The sequence below is a fragment of the Python bivittatus genome, unplaced genomic scaffold (genome assembly GCF_059951505.1).
Source record: "Python bivittatus isolate LINGU-HERP-01145 unplaced genomic scaffold, Pbiv_v1 ctg000060_np1212, whole genome shotgun sequence".
Classification (NCBI taxonomy): domain Eukaryota; kingdom Metazoa; phylum Chordata; class Lepidosauria; order Squamata; family Pythonidae; genus Python; species Python bivittatus.
In genome coordinates, this window is record NW_028277044.1 from 14,325,255 (window position 1) to 14,344,612 (window position 19,358).

Here is a 19,358-nt window from a genome sequence, read left to right on the forward strand (position 1 = left end):
TCGGCCGGAGCCTCTGTGGAAGGAAGCGGGGGCGGTGTTGAGGCGCGAGGAACAGCTGCGTCCGAATGCCTCGCTCTTGTGCCCTGAGTTCCGGCCTCAAAGCAACCGCGCTCTCTCAGAGAGCAAGGATGAATCACAATCCGCTTCGAAACCGGGACTGCACCCTGGCTAATGAAAAGTTACCGGAAATTCGAGCGCCTGCCCTCTTTTTAGGGAGGGCTCCCCGGTCTGGGCTGTAAAATCCAGTGGACCGGCAGAGGTTAGCTTTCTGAATCCCTTGGCTGCTGTTTGGTGGTCTTGCAAATTGTTGCACCTCAGATCTGGTCGCCCTACTTTAGTAAAAATCGATGGTTGACATAATACAGTAGATATATCGCCTTAATAGTGGGGCCAAGAAAGATTATGAATGCAATCTTATGCATTCTGAAAGGCTAATGAAATCAGAGTTGCCTTAACTGGTATTATCACAGTCCATGAGAGGTGATTTACTGTAATAAACAGATTAGCCTAAATGGGTGCAAGACGGTTGCTTTTGCTGGAAAAGTCTAATAGGGTCCTTCCTGTGGAAAGTGTTCCTTAGAAGTAATTTGCATGGCTAGATTTATGCATCCCAGGACATAATGCAACTTCTTCTGTTTTGGGTTAGCCATGGACATCTTGTAGCTTGGCTTAGCTTTCATGAATACAGCCATTGTGGTTTGCAAATCATAGTTCATAACATATGTTGTGTAAATCTAGGTACTGTGTCCAATATGGGTTATTAATTGTATTTAGAATGAGTGCATTGTAGCCCTTTCTGTGAGAATCAAAATGGTTTCAAAGACTACAGTCTGTTATCAGATGCTTGAGTAGGATTGAAAATGTATGGATGCTTTCTTCAGAGTACACTTGCTTAAAACACTTGGGTTTATTTCTGAGTCAACATAGAGAAGATTGGACCTAAATGCCAAGTTTCTCTGTTTTCTCCCAATGTAGCAGACGTTTGAAATACGAATAGGTTAATACAAGCCATGATGATATTGTTGCCCCACCTACATACACCCATGAGTATAACATTTTAACATTCATATGACAGAGGTGAGACCTAAGGTCACATGAGATTCCCAGAGTCCTCAAAAGGTATCAAGTTGTAGTTGTAGATTATTAAATGATCAAATATAAAACTAGTAATTGTAGTCATGTGAACTATGTTATATTTTGATGAACTGAAAATGCAGTGAAATAAAAATGATTTATTGGCTTCACTTCCTAATTTTGGCTAATATGGCCCTGCAAGTCACTCAAAGTTGAAGTAGGACCTTTGATGTCAGTAAAGTTAACTACCCATGGTATAGAAGGCAGACAATGCAACATAGGCATATTCTTATTTTCTTGACATTGCTCCTGCAATGGACAACACTAATGGCTGTTGAAAGAATTATGGACCTAATGAACATGAAGTACTTCTAACATGATTCATAGAGTGGTAAGGCCTTCACAAATATCAAGGTCTAACATGTTTGCTGAAAAGCATTGGATATGCCATTTTCATCTAGGATAGTGTAAAGAATAAAACAATTTGTGCCTCAATATAATGTGACTTGGTCTCTGGTTTAAATGAACTCCTTTTAGGGATTTTTTCCTAGTACAATAGACATTAATCATCCCAACTTCTGATTAGTTGATGAATAGTGCTGGTCATTGACCAAATAAAGATGATTGATTCTTTGATGAATAGTGCAATTTTAATTATATTTACTTAGCACTCAGTTCTCTTGAGTTCAGTGGGAAGTATTCCTTTGTAAAAGTGCAGATAGTTGATAAGGTTTGCTGAGGGGCAAATATGGTGTGCTAGTTCACTTTTCTCCCTTTTAATTGTTTTATTATTATTTTGCAAGACTATGAAGAAATAAAGAACAAAAAGCCAGCACAAACAAGTATCAATGCAGAATTAAAAGAGAAAAAATGAACCCCAAAATCACATTTGAAGAGTTTTAAAAAATAATTTATACACATTTACATTTACATTTAATATAAATATAATGAATATAATTCAAAATGTTGAATTTAATATAAATTTATATATTTTTGAGAACAAACTCTTTAAGCATCTGTATCCAGTATTACTATCTAAAATGACATTTGTTCAGATGAAGATGAATCTATTAGGAAGAATAGTAACATAATTAATATTTGGCACTTCCATCTCCTTAACATATTTCTGTGGAAAGAAAACAGAAAAATAGGTAGAAATGAAAGGATTTCAGATGGTAGGCATCAATACTGGCTCACGCCATCCCCAGGACATTTTGTGAATAAGCAAAAAGGTTCCATGTGAAAAAAAACTCATTTAGTAGCACTCACAAAATAATTAATTTGCAGATAACATGGTGGATGCTTATTCTATCTTTGGGGCTACTTTTTTTAAAATCTGGATTTGTGAGCTGCTGCTTTCTAGTTTCATGTTCATGCTGAGAATGTTTTAAACTACAATGGAAATGATTAAAAATACCTTTTCAGGGATAAGTTGCCAAATCTCATATTGGAAGATTTGGAAGAGTTTTTTCAAACTGCATAACCTTTTTGTAGAAGTGATTCATCATGCTGGTAGAACATATTGGAATCATTATTTTTCTTGCTGCACAAATACATACATATGGGAATAATTATGTCTTCCTATTAGTAATTACCACCATTTCTTTGACTTCCTCCAAATATTTGTAGAATAGGTGGAGTAAGAGTGGAACACACGTTCACAGAGAAGGCTGCTTGTAGGTTCATTGATTTGCCTCATTCCTGTAAACTTTATGAGCCCACAGGATGAGAGCCTTTAATGATCACACAGTAGCCAGAATTAAAACAGCTAGTTTAAGTACACCCCAAAGTAAGAGTTTCCCCCTTCACTGAACAGCAGAGGCTAGTTGCTTGATCATAAACTGCTTTTGAAAGTTCTCTCACTTTTAAATACAGTTCGCTATGCAACTTTATAGGTTCCTGTTTGAGAAACAATACCAATCTCTGCTTAGATGTGAGTTTAGCTGATGTGAGTCAATATTTTTAGGCTTAAGCAGGCAGTCTCTATTTACAATATTTGTGATAATCTGGGTGGCTGCTAACAAACCCTTCAAAAAATGATGAAATTGATGTACTGAAAAGTTGAACACTTGCAGCTCATTCTGAGATTTTGAATGTGGCTTGTTCATATTCTTGAAAGTCTTTAAGTCTGCCTTTGCTTGGGCAAAAGCCAACGTTCTCAGGGTTTCACCAGCTGGGTCTTTCCATCAAGGCACTCCAAATAGAACTGGAGAAGTCGCTGTTCCTGTATAATGGAAAAGTTTCAAGTGTCTGATAGTCCTAGTGCTGAGATTATACTAAGGCAGACAGGCCTGTAATTTTCCACTGGAATTTGCAGAAAGTACCTGAGGTTAAATCTATTAGCCTTCTTTATCATAAAACATTTGTTCTGAAAAGAAAATAAAGAGAAAAGAAAAGAAAAAGTTATTTATACAGCATCAGGGAATCCTGCACTGATTTCTAGGTCCTGATTTTACAATGTACATTTTTGGAATATATGAAAAGACAACTGTCCATGTGAATGGCTTTGCCATGAAGTAACCACAACAAGTTCCTATACTAACACAGTGTATCCCATAATGACAAAGTGAAAACAGAATTTTAGAAATGTCTGTAAATTTATTAAAAAGGAAAAACTGACCCTTTGCAACAACACTTGAAATTTAGCTCAGGTGCCTCTTGATCATTGCTGAGCTGTTTCTACACCTTGATTGGAGTCCACCTGTGGTAAATTAAATTGATTGGACATGATTTGGAAAGGCACACACCTCTCTATAGAAGGCCTCACAGCTGACAATGCATATGGTATCAGAGCAAAAGCCATGAGGTCAAAGGAACTGCCTGCAGAGCTCAGAGACAGGATTATTGCAAGGCACAGATCTGGGCAAGGCTACAAAAAAATTTCTGCTGCACTGAAGGTTCCCAAGAGCACAGTGGCCTCCATAATTCTCAAACAGAAGAAGTTTGGCACAACCAGGACTCTTCCAACAGCTGGTTGCCCAGCCAAACTGAGCAATTGGGGGAGAAGAGCCATAGTAAGAGAGGTGACCAAGAACCTGATAGTCACTCTGACTGAGCTCCACAGATCCTGTATGGAGATGGGACAAAGTTCGAGAAGGACAACCATCACTGCAGCCCTCCACCGATCTGGGCTTTATGGCAGAGTGGCTACACGGAAGCCTCTCCTCAGTGCAAAAACATGAAAGCCCACTTGGAGTTTGAAAAAAAGCACCTGAAGGACTCTCAGACTGTGAGGAACAAGATTCTCTCGTCTGATGAAGCCAAGATTGAACTGTTTGGCCTCAATTATAAATGTTATGTCTGGAGGAAACCAGGCACTGCTCATCACCTGCCCAATACCATCCCAACAGTGAAGCATGGTGGTGGCAGCATCATGCTGTGGGGTGTTTTTCAGCAGCAGGGACTGGGAGACTGGTCAGGGTTGAGGGAAAGCTGAATGGAGCAAAGTGCAGAGATATCCTCAATGAAAACCTGTTCCACAGTGCTCAGGACCTCAGACTGGGCCGAAGGTTCACCTTCCAACATGACAACGATCCTAAGCACACAGCCAAGACAACACAAGAATGGCTTAGGGACAACTCTGAATGTCCTAGAGTGGCCCAGCCAGAGCCCTGACTTGAACCCTATTGAACCTCTCTGGAGAGACCTGACAATGGCTGTCCACCGATGGTCCCCATCCAACTTGATTGAGCTTGAGAGGATTTGCAAAGAAGAATGGCAGAAAATTCCCCAATCATGTGTCATGCCGAAAAAGACTCAAGGCTGTAATTGCTGCCAAAGTACTGAGTAAAGGGTCTGAATACTTATGCCAGTGTGATATTTCAGTTTTTCCTTTTTAATAAATTTACAGACATTTCTAAAATTCTATTTTCACTTTGTCATTATGGGGTACTGAGTGTTAATTAATGAGAAAAAAATGAATTTGAATGATTGTAGTATCAGGCTGCAACATAACAAAATTGAAAAAAGTGAAGGGGGTCTGAATACTTTCCAAATGCACTGTACATCTAATATAATGGGGTGAGGTATCATCAGTATGCTGATGATACACAGCTATACATCTCCATCCCTGGTGAAGTAAGTGATGCCGTGGCCACCCTTTCATGGTTCCTGGAGGCTGTAAGGGTCTGGATGGGGAACAACAGGCTTTGGCTGAACCCTGGTAAGACAGAGTGGCTGTGGGTTAATGGCTCCTCTGTATCCGGGATTTTGTCATCTTTGGTGCTGGATGGGGTGGCACTGCCCCAAACAGACCCAGTGCGTAATCTGGGGGTCCTCCTAGACTCATGGCTCCTGCTTGAAGAGCAGGTAGCAAGGAGGGCCTTTGCACAACTTCGGGTTGTGCATCAGTTACGCCCTTTCCTGGATCGGGATGCCCTTCGAACAGTCACTCATGCCCTTGTTATCTCCCAGATAGACTACTGCAATGCGCTCTACATGGGGCTACCCTTGAAGAGTATCCGGAAGCTACAGCTGGTCCTGAATGCAGCCGCGCAGACTATTGTTGGTGCCCCAAGGAGGGCCCATATAACGCCTCTGCTCCGCGAGCTGCATTGGGTGCCAGTTTGCTTCCAGGTCCAATTCAAGGTGTTGGTTATCACCTTTAAAGCCCTACATGGCATGGGACCAGGTTATCTAAGGGACCGCCTCTCCCCTATGACTTCAACCCGTCCCACCCGATCACACAGAGAGGGCATGCTTCAGACCCCCTCAGTGAAAGTACTTCGACTGGCGGGGTCCAGAAGGCGGGCCTTCTCTGCAGTAGCCCCTGCTCTTTGGAACATCCTGCCCCCGAAGATGTGATTAGCCACACTCCTGGCCTTCCGTAAGGTTTTGAAGACCTGGTTTTGCCACCTGGGGTGAGAATACCTCAAGCATGGGGATGGCTAGCCCCACAGAGGCCTCAGCCTTCAGCCTCAGGTTTTCATCCCCTTGGTCTCTCCTTCTTTTTAGTTATGTTTTAATTTATGGTTTTATGTGTTTATATATTTTATGTTCTAATGTTTATTGTGAATCGCCCAGAGTTCCTCCATTGGGGGGAGATGGGTGGTTGAAAAATTTAATAAATAAATAAATAAATAAATAAAATAATCCAAGACTCATCTTCTCAGTGAGTCTCACTTCTCTTTCCAATTACAGCTTTATATCAGGCATGAGATAAAATGTAGCCTGGCTGCCTGAATATCCAAACTTAATTGTCAGTTTCTCACATTGTACTAATCTGTGGTTTAATTGAGGCTTACTGCATAAACTATAACTGGGTAAATTCACATGTGCTAAACTATGGTTTATTTTAGCCATGGTTACTGAATAAGCCTCAGTTGGTTAAATTCACACAAACATTAAGCCAAAGTCAAACAAAGTATAGTACAGTATAGCCTGATGTGTGAATCAAGCCATTATGTCAGAAGGAAGCCAGTAGTGCTTGTTACAGATGAAGAATCATAATGAATTGAAACAGGGATAGCTAACATGGGAATCTATAGCATAAAACGTGAAATGAGACCAGCAATATGGCCCATATCAGAAGTGAATGGCAAAACCATATCAATGGAACTGAATACCAGTTTCAATGTATCAGTTTTATAAAAGAACAAATGTGAGCAGCATTTTAGAGATGCTCAATGCAGTGAAAAACTGATTGGAGAAAAAAATAATTCCCACTGAAGTGATACCTGTAATTGTAAAATTCAATAATCAACAAAATATGCTGGTTTCTTCCAAGGACCCTTTTTTGGTTACTTCCAGTCAGCATGTACAATTATCTTCCTGGAGATCTAAGGATTAAGATAAAAATAATCCACTAAACACTCTGCCTTGGAGCCCACTGCCCAAAAGAAGAAAAGACAACACAAAGACTTTTTGTAGCTTCATTGATTTCTATTCAATTTTCTGATATTGAGACTGAGTGACACACAACCCACATCTTTGGAGGCACAAAGCATGTGAAGATGGTTCCACCATTCTGAGGGTTGTACAGATTTATTGTCCCCAGACGTTTAACGTAGAGGTTAATTGTTCCCCAAAAGTCTGAAGAGCAGGCATCACTCTATTACAGCGGTCTTCTCTGAGGAGACTATGATGAGCCCTAAACCCACTTCTCAAGGTACACACAGGATCAGTGCTTCATGCTACCATCTTCTGCTTTTCTATTTGGCACAGGTTACTATCAGATGAACACAATACTGTGTCACTAGCTGTTATAATAATTTCCACACTGAGAATATTCAACTCTCTGATTTTGTGGCTTATCATTCCTATCTTTCATAGGCCTGTGTAAAGCAGTACTGTTCTGCTTCGTGGAGCAATTTCAAAAGAGTATTTAGCTTGTGATTTTGATTGAAATGAAGCATTCATTCAAGGCTTCACACAGCCTGAATCCTTATTCATCACAGTATAATATCCATGGTTACCTGAAAGTCTCATTCCTTTCTAATTGCTTCCATGAATTCCAGTTGCCGATGTGGACTCTGTAGGTGGAAAGCTCCATTGACTGTTACAGTTCCAGAACAGGCATTCTGCCTCAGTCCCTGGTCTGCTGTCACAGTTTTAGATATACTCTTCAACTTTAACATCTATGACCTTGCCAGTATAGGCTTCCAAGACCCCGAACACTAAGCAGACCCTACCAAGGGTTAGTGTTTTACTACTTCTTCCAAAAATCAAGAGTTGGTCGGCTTTTTGGATTTCTGGAACTGCCACTGGTATCAACAAGCAACTTTGGATCCATTTCTGTCTTCTACAAATGCTGAAGAATAGGAAGCTGATTTGTGTCTTCATGTCATACCCTTGGTTAAGTGATATCCTCAAGCAAAGAGGACCAAAACAAGGCAATCAGGGAGTTGGACCCGATGGATCCCAGTCGTAGCAACAATGGTGAGATGGCATCAAGATCTACCACTTTTGACACTGATCTTATGATTCAGACTTCAAACCCAAGTCTTATCCATACAGCACATGGGAATACTTCCATCGCCATGCTGAATCAGCAGGGAAATGGAGGAATGCTTGACTGCACCAAGAAGCATCTGGTACAGGGAGATCTGCTTGGGACAGGACTGATAAATACAAGCTGTGCTCGTACAGAGGGGATAACATTCTGTATTTTAGGCCTCATTTGAGTATAGGCTGGCACTGGAACAACTCTCCATAACACCGCAACCTTGTATACCTTGTATTTTACTTTAAACCATGATACAGCTAGCTCTTTTTGTTCTGATGCTTTCTTAGAAACTTTAACCCATCCTTGACTCTGATGACAAACACTACCTTGTCATATGAACTTTGACAACCAATAGGAACTTCATCCCCTTTGAATTTGGATGGTATTTGCAACTGTGCCTTTGCAAGCTGGATTTATGACCCTTAAGCTGCTAGTTAACTGACTCTGGCCTGATGGGGCAAGACACCGAGAGATACAATTGTGGTCCTTGCCCATCCTGATAGGTGGGATATAGCTCTATTATCCATGTTAGGTCACATGCTGAAAAATTACCCTGTGTGGTCCACAACCTTTGAAATGCACAATCCACAGTAGTCTAGAGTTAACCTGTTTTTTTGAAACTGTACCAGCTTTTTCCGTGGAAGAACTATCATTCTCCTCTCCCAGAGGACAAGAAGAAAATACTGTTTTACCACTTCTGCCAAAAATCAAGAATTGGTTGGGTTTCTGGGTTTGTTTGTTACTGAGGCATTCTGATTTATCTCCTTACAGATAAACATCTCCATTATTATATCAGAGGTGCTCTTCAACATGTTCAGTTATATACTTTTGTTCTTGCCCAGAATGCTTGCATTTGTATGAAGATCTCCAGCTGATGGTGAAAGCTGGTTAGTAAAACACTGCCTGTTGTATGAGTATGAATCAGGCATGTCTCAGTTCTGTTCTTGGGCTATGGTTCCAAGATTTGTCATTTTCCAGAAATATCCAGTGGTATTCCAGCCAGTTCAGCAAGCAGTTGGCTCCAAATTCAGCATAACATCCCTTTAATACTTCCAAATTCCGTTCCACTTCTTGAAAAAGGTCAAGTGACAAGAACAGATGTTGCCTTTCACTTTGGAGTGTCTGCCAGTTTCCTTGTTTTGTGTGCATCTTGTAGTTTAGGTTTCAGCTTGGGAGGCAATGTTAACAGACTTGTGAGTACTTACTATCATTCATTTCAGGCTTGCTGTAGTTTTCCATTTATAGGATGTTATTATTCTCAGTGTGGTTATCCTTGCTGGATGAGGTAAGGAATTTATTGCAGAAAGGAGCCATAGAGCCTGTAATCACCAATCACATTTTTCTATTCTTGGTACAGGTTAAAGGAAGACAGAGGCTTTGGGGGCCTGTTTCTAATGTGAAACTCAAATTGTTGCCCATTCCAGTATCCTTTTTGTTCAGTGTAGAAAATTGTGATTTTTTAGTTTCTGTAGACCCGAAGGACCCTTCATTTCTCAATTAGTCTCCAGCATAGGTGATTCCTCTGAGCTGCATAGGTAGGTGTCATCTTTGCTTGTTAGACATTCCTGTCTAACCATATCCAGATGACTAACTTCTAGTGCCTTAGTTCTGAGGAGAATTGCTTTGGAGCATATTTATTTATTTATAAGATCTGAACTAGCTCGTCCTAATTAGTTATATGAGTATGTTTCAGCTAAGCATGCTGATTATGAATATAATATGCTTAAAACATTTGTTATGTATAATCCGCTATGGAGGTTTGATGCTCCCCTATTCATAAAATATCGCATTTCAGATAAAAAATAAATGTTTACAACACTGAGGCACAACTGTTTCTTCTTTGTTGTTTCTGATTCAGGGTGTTGTAATGTTCTGTATATATTGGAAAGTACATGACAGTGATTCATATAGAAATTATGTAGTAATAAAACACATTTCTTATGTTCCATGAAATCAGAGATGCTTTAAATGACAATTCTTGTCACATCTAGAAAAATATGATATTGTGATGATGTATTCTTTTCTTTTAACAGGAATGCCAGCTAGCCAATAGTCGATTCTCCTCCATCATATCCTATTCCATCTCTCTCCATTCCTCCTATTACTGACAACATTCTGGGGCTACTAAGCCTATTCAGTCTTGGATTATTTCTGGGTCATCAGGGTGTTCTCACCCAGGTCTTCTGAGTAATCAGGGTTTATTTTTCTTCCATAATCACAAAATTCCTTGAGCATCTGGGAAATTCTAACTTGTTTCCCACTTCCCTGTTTTGGGTGTATTGAATATATCTATCTATTTATCAGTTATCTCTCTATCTCTCTATCTGATTATCTATCAATCAATCAATCACATATAGCCATCCATCTACCCAAGGAACTCTGGGCAGCAAGCAGAAATAAATATAAACCAACTAGACAGATCCATTAAACAGAAACTTGGTCGCAGCCCCTAAAAATCACATTATCAGCTCATAAAACAAACTACATCCACTCCAGAGTTCCATCAACATCCTGGTCCCACTGCCTAGGAGAAGAGCCAGGTCTTCAGAAGGGAGGCTGTTCCACAAGACAGATACCATGACGAAGAAGACACACCTCATAGGGCCAACCAGGTGACACTACTTCACTAATGGGACTCAAAGCATGCTCACTCTGCCAGATCTAGTGGGATGAACCAAAACTAATGGGATTTGGTGGTCCTGCAAGTAACTTCCCCATGACATGTAGGACTTCAGAGATGACAACTAGCACCTTGAATTGCATCTACAAACCACTGGAGGCAGTGTAGCTCATGTAGCACCAATGTTACATGAGTGTACTGTGGTATGACTAATACTGCATGTGCCACTGCATTTTGGACCAGCTGAAGTTTCCGAATGTTCTTCAAGGGCAGCCCCATGTAGAGTACATTGTTATAGTCCAACTGGGAAGTGACTAAGGCATGAGTGACCATGAGTGGTGCCTCTCAATCTAGGAGTGGGCACAACTGATGCATAAGATGCAATCATGGATAGACCCTCCTGGCCACAACTGCCAACTGCTCCTTGGGAAAGAGCCATGAGTCCAGGAGAACCCCCAGATTGCACACCAACTCTGCCTGGGAGAGTGTTACCTCATCCAAAATTAATGATGGAAAATCATTAGATATAGAACCATAAAACCCACAACAACTTAGTTTTGTCTGAGTTGATTAGAACCTTTTCTTTCCCATCCAGATATGCACAGACTCCAGGCACTGAGAAAACACCTCAACAGCATCACTTGGGTGATTTGGGCAGAAATGTATAACTGAATTTTATCAGCATTCTGATGACACTTAACCCCATGCCAACAGATGACCTCACCCAACAGTTTCATATAAATAGAAGCAGGGAAACAGTTGAGGCCTAGGACTGGATTTTCTTCTCTCCCCCCCCCCCCCCCCGCCAACACTCACTGAAACCAACATAAGAGGAAGGAAGAGAGTCATTGAAGAGCTGTGCCTCCCACTCCTAATCCCTTCAGCCAGTTGAGAAGGATACCATGATCATTGTGTCAAAAGCCTCTGAGAGATCAAGGAGGGCTAATATGGATGCACTACCCCCATCCTGGGCCTGCCAAAAATCATCCACAAGTACTATCAATGCCATCTTGGTACTACATTCTGGTTTGAACCCCAACTGCAACAGGTCCAGATAATCTACTTCAGAATCCTTTGAAGTTGCAGGTTTACCACTTTCTCAACAATTTTTCCCAAAAGGGAAGGTTGGAGACTGGATGAAAGTCTCCTAGTACTGCTAGGTCCAGAGATGGCCTCTTAAAGAGAGGGTGGATCACTGCTTCCTTTAAACTGCAGGTAGAACTGCTCCCTCCACCACTTGGACCCAACTGCATGTCATGTCTCTGGAGGCCATGACCAGCCAGGAAGGATATAAGTCTAATACCCAGTAGCAGAGCTTGGGGTCACAGATTGAACTCAGCTCATATAACTGGACAAGACTGTGCCCCAGTCATATCCATAGGATCAGGACAGCCAGAGGTTAGGTCTAAGTGAATCTAAGAAACTTCATCTGATAGATACTTGGCATAATCTTCACAGAGGCCCTGCAAGCATTCCCCCAACCCCTCCTTATCTAGAAGGAACTGAGTCACCTGAAACAGGGTGTCTGTGAGTACAACAAGGGCCAAAATGCTGTTACCTGTGCTCCATCAGACCCAGTCTTATTGCCAAAAGGCTCTTACTTGTGCTCAGTCAGACTCACTCATCTTACTCCAGCAACACTCTAGGTATTTCTTATGTAACTTCACCTTCTGGAGTTCTTCTGAGAACTAGGGGCCCTCCTGGATCTGCCTGCATAGAGAGTCTGCGTAGTATGATCTAATCCAAGGCTACTATCACTTGCTCATTCTAAACAGCGACTAAGCTTTCAACTGAAGCATGCACCAGAGCTTCAGGAACTACCCCAAATTCCCTCTGGAACCCCACTGGGTCCACCATGTGTCTAGGGACATCAATTGAATAGTTTTTTCCCCTTACAGCAGGGAACAGCTCCAGGGCTAGCAGGGAGTGATCCATCCATGCCAAGGGGCTGAAGACAATACCCCTCAATTCCAGATCACACTGTCACTGCCCCAGGACAAAAACTAGATCTAGTGTGTGATCCCCACTGTGAGTCAGACTGTCAATAACCTGCATCAAGTCCATGGTGGCCATGAACTCCTGAGCTACCGCTGACTCATGGCCCAGCAAAGGCAGCTTGAAATCCCCCAGAACGATGAGCCCTCCAATTCCAGCCCAGCCAGAGTCAGCACATTGCCCAAGCTGTGATTCTGTTAATTCGTTTCTTATCTAATATGAGCAAGTATCTTGTTTAACTATATAGTTGTTGTCTTGTTACTCAAGTAGTCAATCCTTTGTAACTCATGTTTTTCCTCTTTTTTATTTTTTTAATTTATGACTTACAAAAAAAGTCTATGTCACCAAAGAAAAAGATTATACAGTAAAAAAATCTGCATTTATTATAGCAATTACAATAATCTAAATGTGACAAAAAATAACAAAAACATCCATATGCTTACTATAAATAACTGCATAAAATTAATTCAGTTGTTAAGTTTATCATTAAATCTAAATCATATAACAACATATTGTGTCATCTTCTCATTTTTAAAACATAGAGACTTCTCAAAACTACATTACAAACTCATATCCTGGATCCATTCTTTAAAATCAGGAGAATAAATTTCTTTCCAATTATGTGGAATTATCTTCCTTGCTGTACCTCAGGCTCAATAGAGCCAAAGCTCTTCATGAGATGACAAATTCCATGTTCTAGGAATCTAGTTCAACATCATTCTGAGATCCTTAACTATAATATTTCTTCCTAAAACTTATTAACATATGAAGCAATTTGAAAATGGGAACAAGGCTATGTCACTTGGATTCACTCAGAGTTGGAATCTGATTGAGCAAGTCCTAATTAAGTGATAGAAGCAAGGTCTTTTATGATTATCTGGGACAAGTCTGAGCTGGTAACTTCTGAGGAGGTGGACAGGATCCTCAGGTCTTGTAGAGAGTAAGGAAGATGACTTTGAAAGAGAAAGGCCAGGCCTGTTACCAAAGTGACAAGGGTTCAGTCCAAGAAAACCAGAAAGTATGCATAAGTGATTCAGACAGACACCTCCCTAATTCATATGGGTATAACAAGGGGAAGAGGCACAGCACAATCAGACTTGCAAGATTGTTATTATAGCCACTCTCAATAAAAACAGTCTTAGCCCTTCTTGGAAAGCTGATTCTTGGTCTGGTCTATCCGGTGGAATTGACCGATTTTGCAAGTCTAATTGTACTATTACACTCTATCACAGCTAGTTGAGTACTAAACTGGAACATGGTATTCATAAAATTGAACCTTGCTTTTTTTTTTTGGCTTTTCCATTCTAAACATTCCTCAGTAACACTACAATAAAGTTATTTCCTTACTTCAGTCAGCTGCTTAATCTGCTTTCCTCTCTGTCTTCCAGATGTCAATATGAAGTAGGAGGACTTAATAGATGTCAAATTTGACTTTGGACATAAAGTATACTGTACTACTTTGGACATAAGTATACTATCATTCAACTCTCTTTGCTTGGTGGCCACTCTTGGAACTCCAACATATATAGATCTGAAACCTTGCTATATTTGCTCATCCTCTAAAGCTGGGATAGGCAACTTGTAGCCCCAGACCACTATATAACCCCTAAGCCAGTGGTTCTTAAACTGTTTGACACAATTTCCCCTTTTCCTGGTCTCGAATAATGTCATTACCTCCCACCAAAAAATACAGACTCTGTTGTTTTACACAAGCATCTTGTCAGCGGCAGTTCCAAACTGGATCCTTGACTCACAAGCAATTATAAATTGCTCCATTACCCCCAGGATATGCCCAAATTATCTCCTTGGGAACAATTACCCCCAGTTTAAGGACTACTGCCCTACACCCCTTTTTTAAACAACTGAATTTCATGGTTACAAAAAAAAAATAAAAATTGGCAGCATATTTTCCTGTCATTCTGAGAAGGGATACACATGAATATTGTAGAACAATTCCTAAGTAGAAGGAGGAGGAGAAGGAAGACTAAAACTGTGCAGTACTTGTATCTCTAAGTAGTTTCCAGTAGCTTTCAAATAGGTCATCTGTAATGGTATACGAGAATGGCCTTGAGAGACAGGGCAAAGAGATGCAACCAAAGGAACAGTCAGATAAAAGGCAACTGAGTCCCTAGCAGGAATGTGGACAGGGCAAGAGGCTCAGAAGAGACCCTCCCTAGATTCTTGGTCTGTAAAGAAGACAGGGGGAGAGATGTACTTTCAGACATGCAAGTTTCTGTTAATGTAGCTTTACAATAAAGTAGAATTAGCTCATCTGGTTGCGTTTCCTGTCTGGTCTGCCCTGGAAGGCCAACAGGTACAGAGAGGATTCAGTGTAGGAAGTGTTTTATATTACAAAAATGGTTAAATGTGACCCTGGTCCTGTTATAAAGGTTCTCTATCTTTGAATAGGAGAAGACTTGCAAGATTGACATCAGCCTTGTGAGGTAGTCCAGACAAGAAGCACACCCAGATGAACTAGTTCTACTTTACTGTAAGGTTACATTATTAGAATCTTGCAAGTCTGAAAGTAGATTTCTCCCCCCTCACTTTTACAGCCCCCAAAACTAGGGAGAGTCCCTTTTGAGACATTTGCCACACTCATTTTCCTTCTGTGGGCTAAGCTGCCGCTTATCCAACCATTGCCCTAGTTGTGGCTCTTCCCCCATCTCCCAAGGTCATTCCCACATGCCATTATAGTTCCTGGCTTTCTCTGCTTGCAAAAGATGTGGTTGTTTTAACAACTCAAAGATAAGGTCTTTGTTCATGCTCCTGCATATTGCAAAGCAGCTAATATTACGTCTTTGCAAAGCCCTAATCAAGAATAATGAAACTAGCTACATAGTTTCAGTTATTTCTAATAGAACCCCAAATCAGTAAAAAAAGAGTCGCCTTTTGGGATAAACACTTATTCACAAATAAAAATAACTTGCCCATTATATATTTGCCTATAAAAGATAATTTAAAAACTCAATAGCTAGCTGAGATCTCACTTCCATTCCAGCTTTTCCTTGATCTTTTTGAATAACCCAGTTCCTTCTTGCCATTTTAGTATTTAGATACACTACTGAAAGACTGCAGAAGAGAATTTGATGGGAGAGTGCCTTCAAATAAATTAACGATGCTACCTATTGCACACAAAGCAACTACTGATCATTCACAAAGACCAAGAAGTGCTAAAGCACTCTTGCTGTCAACCCTCCTATTCCTTTCCACATAGGCGTCTAATGTTATTAACATGTACATCTGTATTTAATTTTAGGAGTATGACAAGTTGCTTCTGGAAGGGAAACCAGACTGACTTCCGTTCTGCTGAATATATCTTAGGCAAGCTGCAAGCATCAATAAATAATACAGTATGTGTTACAGGAAATGCCCTTATTTTTAGTTAATATTTGCTGAGAATTTTTTTCTTTTTTTCCCCAAACTTCAGGAGTACCTTGGTTTCCCCACAATCTTCCCAGGAAAACTTTAGGTCTGTTGCAAAGTCTGTTATTGTTACCAGACATCTATATCCCCAAATATTATTAAGATTCCAATCCATTTTTTTCTGGGTATAGTTCTTTTTAGTAATTTCATTTTTTTTAGCAATTTGGAGGCAATATTAATGAGGCTCTGGATGATACAAACTTGTGCTTATTTATTAATTTATTCTGAATGTAGGGGTTTATGGGTTACAGCATGTAATATTTATGTTCTTATGTTTGCATTTATAAAGACATATGTGAAGCAGAAACTTGGTTTAGTGGATCACTCAAGCACTTGGTTGACTATACTTATAATAGTCCATATAAGATAAATGAAGGATTCCCATTCACATGGATTTGTGGAGGATGCCTGCATAAAGAGAGCATTATACTCTGAGAAACTTCATAATAGGTGTGTATATTTCCCAGTCAATTTACAGAATCATTATGTGGATATGATCAGTGCTGTTTAGCAAAGTAATAATGTTCAGATAGACTATGTATGCCAGAGTGAGTGGTCACTATACATTTTTAGAATTCCCATTTCTTTGGAGTCAAAAAGTATCCGCATTATGCATCTGATTCCATTGCTACCAACATATCTGTAGGTAAATAGTTTTTTTTTATAGTTTTTAATGTTTTATAATAATTTGTTGTACACCACCCAGTGTCACTTGTTTTGTGAGATAGGTGGCTATATAAATTTGACAAATAAAATCAATAAATATAGAAAACACAAGAGTAGAGTTATTCATCATAAGACAGTGTGGGAAGAACACCCAAGAAATTGAGACTTCACATTTTTCTTTCTAGCTTCTTTCAGCATCTACTGGTCACAAAGATATTGATGTCTATTTTTAAGAGCTATTATTTATTTATATTTATTTATATTTCGAATTTAGACACTGCCCATCTCACGAGGAAGTGACTCTGGGTGGTTTACAATAAAATTATTTTTTTCATTGCCCTCTACAATATTTATTCTTGCTTATTTTTTAGTCTGTCTTGATTTCTTAGGATTCTTTATTTTTCTTCAATGAATAGCAACTTAACTCGATTTTTAAAAAAATTAGATTGTACACTGAGGAATGATAAGGAATCAGAGAATAACAACCCATCTCTTCTAAACATGGGTACTTTGCAAGGGTACAAAAGGACGATACCCCCGTCCTCCTTTTTGCTCAGAAAGGCCAAGATATACATTGGAAATCTCAACACACCACCTGCTGGTAATAGCAATCTCATTTATGTTATGACTTTGAAAATGCTGAAATAGAAGTGGAAAGTTTATTCAGCAACGCCAGCACTTCTTGCTATATGCCCCACCAAAGCAAACCTGAGGCCAGGATAAAGATGAACAGAGTACGGGATCTGTACCCCTACTGACATTATTGCAGTATTTGACAAGTGCAGCTCATTTAATCCTTTGAAAATGTTATGGTTAACAGCAGTCTGAGACCAATCATGAAAACGACTGTGAGTAAACTGCACCGGAGCACATTTTACATGCAGAAAATATTCAGGTCTACTCCTTTTCACCTTTCTCTAGTGTGTTGGGTCCTTGACAGGCTCCTGCTTGAACTGGCTTGCGGACTAGATGAGGCACAACAGATTCACTGAATCCAGAGAAGGCAGAGGGGATGGGAGTTGGGCAAATTTTTCTCCGTGTGAATGAGACCTTATCTGCAATATATAGTGTTATAGTCTCCTGGAAGGAACAAGTACAATGCAGGGGGGTGCTCCCTAAACATATACTGTCCCTCGGTGTGCAGGTCAGCACAGTGACAAGGAGTACCTATATTTCTAGTGGCATAAGAGCTACCTTCTTGCAGCAGTCTCACTTTGTGATCACTATCGATCCAGTTACTTCCTGATGGGATTACTACAATAGACTCTATATGGGGATGCCCCTAAAGAAAATTCAGTAATTCAGTAAGGGCAATGTTTATATGAGTAGGGCTATGCCTGTGCATATTTTCATATGCTCCATTTCAGATCTTCCAACATTTTGCTGGTGTGGCCAGATTAGGAAATTACCACTATGTGTTTTTGAGTTTATTTCAAGAATCAATGGTGTGTTACAGGCTGACCTAAGGATTTGTTGGCAAGCAGCATGACAAGCAGCTGAGGACTTTTTTGTTTTTCCCACTACAGTAGTAGTGTTTGTTCGGGTGTCAGCACAATCTAATCAAAAGGTATATGGTTGGCTTGATACTCAGATCACGATCAGGATAACCAGCTTTTTTGCCATCAATACTGATATGGTTAATGGGGTCAGGGTCAAAGCACTTTTTTGCAGCATTTGAGATGCAATATTTTGTTTACGTCCTAGCCATAAAACTTAAAAAACGAAGTTTGCCAGAGCCAGAACCATGCTGGCAGACCATTGGAAGATTGAGACAGAGAAGCTTGTCCCAGTATCTATGATCTTCAATACTAGAGCTAGTTGCTATGGGGACTTTATGGACCAGACTAAAAAAAAAAGTGCTAAAGAAGTACGCACATCTTAACATTGTGATGCCTGCAATTTTTTCATCCCATCCAGATCTCATTCTTCCAGTTATCTGAACACCTTGATTATAGTTCATGTTCCTTTGCACTTGGCTTGATCATCCAATCAAGATCAGTTGGTTTTTCAATGTGTTAAAATCACCATCTTACATTTTAGGGGTTTTCCCCCCCACTTAGCTCCTACTTTCTGGAATCAACTTCCCCTTGAATTATGTCTGGAGCCAGATCTCTTGAATTTTGAAGAGGCCCTTAAAATGCTTCTTTTTGCAGGATCTTTATGAAGGTAGAAGAACCTTCTTTCTCATTATTCACTACAAATGCATATTATGGTTGTGCTAGTATTAAGAAATGTTTTATCTGTTGTATTAGGAAATGCCTTGATATTAATTAATACAGTTTTCTTGCAGTTGTTTTATAGTATATATTTTTTTATTTACCTGTGCTGTGCTTAAGCATGCACACTAAACAAATTACTTTTACTTACTATTATTAGGAAATGGGGGAATTAATAAGGTTAGCAGGTCCATTCCAGTGGATGAAATTATGTTTTTAGCATACGTATGTGTGTGATGCATAGAAGCCAAAGATAACTTAAAACGTGCCTATTATTTTTAGTCCATTTTCTTTTATTTCTCTCTCCCCCCTCCACACACACAAAAAATTAAGCTTATCCCAACATCCTCAAACTTGTAAACTAGCCAAGATATCTTGTGTTACCCAACCTGAGATAACACACTGAGTGTCGATCCTC

General features: G+C 39.9%; 2 long non-coding RNA genes across 2 annotated transcripts in view; one reads left to right on the forward strand and one right to left on the reverse strand.

Moving 5' to 3' along the window:
* The window catches only part of LOC148216438 (uncharacterized), a 25,546-nt gene continuing 6,188 nt past the window's right edge, over positions 1-19,358 (forward strand). Inside the window, exon 1 of the long non-coding RNA XR_015795397.1 lies at positions 1-259. This is a non-coding gene — a long non-coding RNA (uncharacterized LOC148216438). The remainder of the gene's footprint in view (positions 260-19,358) is intronic.
* The window catches only part of LOC148216439 (uncharacterized), a 27,263-nt gene continuing 9,881 nt past the window's right edge, over positions 1,977-19,358 (reverse strand). Inside the window, exon 3 of the long non-coding RNA XR_015795399.1 lies at positions 1,977-3,442. This is a non-coding gene — a long non-coding RNA (uncharacterized LOC148216439). The remainder of the gene's footprint in view (positions 3,443-19,358) is intronic.